Source organism: Bidens hawaiensis, unplaced genomic scaffold (genome assembly GCF_021521415.1).
Source record: "Bidens hawaiensis isolate Kalapana, Puna unplaced genomic scaffold, B.hawaiensis_p1.1 tig00036628_1, whole genome shotgun sequence".
NCBI lineage: Eukaryota > Viridiplantae > Streptophyta > Magnoliopsida > Asterales > Asteraceae > Bidens > Bidens hawaiensis.
In genome coordinates this window covers 26,626-31,806 of record NW_027496388.1, presented here as the reverse complement: position 1 = coordinate 31,806, position 5,181 = coordinate 26,626, and the positions used below count along the sequence as shown (strand labels likewise).

Sequence of the window (5,181 nt, the reverse complement as noted above, 5' to 3'; positions counted from 1 at the left end):
ATTCAATTTTCCTTAAATATAGGTATTTATACATTAGCTTTTATTAAATCCGAGCAGTTTAATTTTCTAGTGTAGATGTTCACTTTTTCAATCCTTTTCAATCGTTTTTCCCTGTTTGCATATGAAAAACACATGCATGTGACATATGCATATATGATTATAATCATAGATCCATAATTTCATATCCATATCAAATCAATCAATATGTATATAAAAAAAGATTATTATTATTATTATTATTATTATTATTATTATTACTATTTCATTGTATCAGCTTTTCACTCTTGTATAAGTTTCCCTCTAGACGGATAACGGATTCAATATAGACTGAGTGACAGCCCGTATTACCTCTCAACTTTCTTTAGGAAGTATATTTTAATAGAACTTATTTTTTCTTCTTTGTTTTATATATCAACCACTCCTTAACAATTTTTTTTAAATCCGCCAGTGTTTTCACTTGTCCGTTATTTTGACAACCACCTGATACATGGTATCAACTCGTGTAACAACTTTATATATATGTGAATGTCTCATATATTTGATAAAATAACATAAAGTAATGGTCAAAACAAATGTTTGACCCACAAAATTTCTACTCATAAGTAACAAAAGTCCAAAAGTTATATATAGCTATATACAAAAGTATGTTGATACTTACTTTTAGTTCAACGACCACAAAGTTTCAATAAACACCTACCAAAGAGTTGCAAAATTCTTATCAACTTAATAACATGTCGTTCTACGTTGAATTTTATGTGCCACGTTGTAGGTGGATGGGCCTGTTTTTGGTGTGAACATTTGACTGCATGTATATCAATTCTTTCTTATATATAAATGCATAGAAGTGGACCTTTGTTATATATTTTATTATTATTATTATGTTATATGAAGTCCTTTGGTTGTTGAAAATGGCCAGTGATTTAATTGTGGTAAACACGACGTATGTGACTATATGACTGTGTATCACACTCTAAACTAAGGCATCATGGTAATAACTAATAACTAGTAACCACCACTAAATCATAAGTTACTAGCTCATGGGGCTAGCCCATCACATATTTTAATGGGCCGTTTTTGGACTTGTAACTCTAAATTGAACAATTTCAATATATGTTTTATGTTAACCGCACATATCTAGAGATGGACAAAAAAGCATGTGTTGACCGACCAACCGGTTTTAAACCTGGCCGATAACAACCAAAACCGACTCAGCCGGTTGGTTCGTATAGCGGTTTGAACTTAAATAATCAAACCGGTTAAGAACCGTCCCGGTTTGGTAAAAAAGCTTGTTAAAAAACTTTTTTTTCCTCAAATCGGTGTTATTGCCCCAAACCGTTTATAACCTGAACCAAATTGGTTTGATAGGTTCAAATAATTTTCCTCCTAAAGCAATTTTGACCAACTGTTGACTAAACTATTTTGGTTTATAACCCGAACCGATTTTCCTTCTAAACCAGTTTTGTACACCTTTACGTGTATTTCATGTATTGGTTCTAATTCTCCTAGTACATGACAACCAATTTAAAGTTTTTATTCATCAACATTAACTTTAGTAAGCGTTAAAATTGTGTCACAAAAGTTAAGTTTAACAACCATACAATTTCACTTTTATCAAGATAAATCTGAATCCGCTTTACACCGATATTGTTTAACTTTGTATTAACCCAACAATATTCTAAATTATCTTTTTCACATTTTGAGTACATATTGTCACAACATTTTCGACACGCTCTGTGTCAATATGAAAACAATTATAAACATGTCAAGGAGTGTCAAGTGTGTATACTTTATTTTAAGATGTAATAAATATAACTATGTTTTTTCAAGATTTTTGGGAATTTTATATGTTCTTTTGATCTTGATACTGGTTTAAGGCATCTTGCCCGTCTAGCTCAGTTGGTAGAGCGCAAGGCTCTTAACCTTGTGGTCGTGGGTTCGAGCCCCACGGTGGGCGATATATAATTTTTGCCATTTCAGATTTTCGGCTTAATAATGTGAAAGCAAGATTTGACATTTTAACACTACAAGTAGCCCAAAACAATCTTTTTTTATCTGGGCCTATCAATGAAAGACAGGAGAAGATTCAAATGAGCCCAAAAATGAAATGCTCCTTGGTTCAACGGGTCGGGTACTAACCGGTTTTGAGACAAGAAACCCCTACCGATCTTACCGGTTTCGCGTATTACCGAAACAGTGAATAACCGGAAAAAACCGGTCTTTGATAAATAAAAAACATCTAACCGGGTTGTAACCGATTTCGAAATCAATAATATAAACCGGTTTCTAACCAGCAATTTTTTCCAGTTACTAACCGGTTAGACTGTGCACCTCTCTTTACTTATATAATTTCTCATTCTGCTTTACTATATTAGCTATAATGAGTAAAACCGATTCCCGTGTTGTGGTGGGTGCGTTAAATCATGACAAACATTAATGCAGAAAAAGTGTAAATAGCAAGTTTAAATAACCCTCAAGAAATGTCACCGGGAAAGTTGTGAACAAATAATTTGCCAAATTATCCAAATAAATGCAAATAAGTTTGTTCATTTTCCTTAACCCCAAACAATTGTTTATAATGGTAGACAACTACAATTAATTAGAAGGTGAAGACACAAATAAATCACTTCAATGCTTCACACTTCAACTTGTAAGTCCAAAAATATGAAATAAGCCTTGAGAAATGACACCCGGAAAAAGTGTGACTAAATAATTTGCATCTTAATCAACCTTATATGCCTCATACGGGCCTAGGAGCAACTTGCCTAAAATTCCTAATTAATCACACTCATCCAAATTATTTGAGTATGAGGTGGCAGATATATTGGATTGTATGAAAAAGAGTAAACATTTTAACATTTAGTGCTCTTTGTCGTTTTTATAAATAGATAAACTCTAATAATTGCGGATATAATTGGATCCAATGCTTGTTAAAAAAAAAACCTGAATATGTATACAATTTTTTTTGTTTATTAAGAAGCTACTTTTATTTGTTATTTTTTTGCCCTATTTGTTCATAAGTGGTTTCTGTCAACAGTAACCAAAAGAAACCGTTGATATAGTTTAGAGTTTATGTCAATATTAACCGGTAAACTGACAGCCGTTTTAATCTCCAGCTAAACAAACTCTTTCGTGAAGTATTGTGCCGTTTTGTAAGGTGTTTTGACAGTTTTCCAATTATTAAACCAAAGTTTTTGTGTCTTTGAGAAACTAAATTCAATCATATTTACCTACACCTCTTCAAGAATAAACCATCAACTTACATTTTTTAAAATATACCATTCTAATAATTGAAGGAGTCAATTCTCCAAAAGAGCAATCATTTTCACTTTGAACTTAATAATTATTTGTGTTGATAAGGATAACATTAAACAAAGAAAGTTTCCAAGAAGGGTTAATGTAGGTGGGACAGAGTTGAAAATTATATAATATCCTTCTAGACCATAACTTACTTGGGACTGAAAAAATTGTACTCTTATTAAAGTGCCAGGGGGTCAAATAATTATGAAAAGTTACAAATTGGAATTAAAAATACTCTATTTTGAATAACACTTAACTTAAAAATAAAATTAAATGTGATGGCTTATCTTAGATAATAATGTTAGACCCAACCAAAACGCATTTGCCCAATGATATTCCAAATGTGTGACAGGTCGTCCTTTCTTGAAGGTCTGGGGTTCAAATCCTGTAATATACGGATTTGGTGGATTTAGAATTAGAGTATTAGTTGTTACAAGAAAAATGTTAGACCCAGATCATTATAACGTATATTCTTATGTCATGTGATGAACCCTAAAAAAAGTATTTACAAATTAAGATATTATTAATGAAAAGTTTGTGAGGTGTTACAATAGAGTTTTTTTATATTAACGTAAATTTAATGGAATAAATGATAGAAAAGCAAGATAGAAAGACCAAGCAACAAGTGATGGATTCAATAAGTGGCTAAAGTAGTTGCAAATCATCCACTTAAATAAATAAGACAAATTTTTCTATAAGAAACAAAGTAGCAAAGGCCAAAGCTTATAAAGCAAAAGCCAATCCAACTATCTGTCTCATTGGCAACATATCCAATACTAGATTTTTATGATATCCTATTTATTTAACAAATGAACTATTATTCCAATAACATTATACATAAAGTAATATATAATGAATTTTAAAATTAGGGGTTTTATAAATTAAAATGCTACATAAAAATAACTAGGAAAACTGAATTTTAATAATTAAAACTTTAACCTATTAGTTAGTAATGCTACATACTTATAGTTTGATCAATAAATGTTTTCAACTTTCATTTTCGTTGCCAAAACAATCCTTATAGCAGAAGTATTATAGATTTTACTCTCTATTTACATTTAATGTACTCAATTTTGCTAATATGTTTATCCAGTTCGTTCCATATTATCATTGTGACTGAAACCGATTGAAAAACAAGTATAAATCCATATGATGACTATGATACCATGGTTGTTTTTGCCAACAAAAGTAAAAGTTATGATCGTCATTGGTCAAACTGTAAGTATAAGTTATTATCAGTTAATAAGTTATAGTTTAAATTATTAAAATCTAAATTTTTATAAAAATTTATGATCATATGTAAATAAAAAAATGTCTAATAATTGTCAACTGTAATCAACCAATTGAAATTTTAGGATTTATGTGTCATATTTCAGTTAAAAAAAAACAAAACAAAAATTGTGTCAATGACCACTCAATGCTTCATTCCACGTGTACATGATCTACACAGTCCCAAATCCCAATATAATCGTTGTCACCATATCAGCATAGAGGTGTACAAATCGGGTTTTTTAAATACTCGGGTTCGGGTATAGAACCGGGTACGGGTATGACTGGGTATTGGTAGTAATCAGGTCGGGTTCGGGTAGGGTATTGTCTCTAAAACCATACCCTATGCATCGGGTTCGGGTCAGGTATAGCACCGGGTATTCTAAAACCGGGTATTTGAATACCCTATTATCGGGTATTGAAAAAACCCTATTTACGGGTTTTTTTCCGGTATTTTTTTGGTATAGATTGGATTTTTTAAAAGTTTACACTTTTTAGGGGTATTATTCGGGTATTTTTAAGGTATTTTTCGGGTATACATCGGGTATTTGGAATACCCGGTTTTGGGTATTGGAAAACCCGGTTTCGGGTTCGGGTATTACCAGGTACAAATCG

General features: G+C 31.4%; 1 non-coding gene across 1 annotated transcript; it reads left to right on the top strand.

The window, feature by feature from the left end:
- Positions 1-1,881: 1,881 nt before the first annotated feature.
- Positions 1,882-1,954, top strand: TRNAK-CUU (transfer RNA lysine (anticodon CUU)). Its single transcript has one exon. It is a non-coding gene; the product is annotated as a tRNA-Lys (tRNA).
- The last annotated feature ends 3,227 nt before the right edge of the window (positions 1,955-5,181 follow it).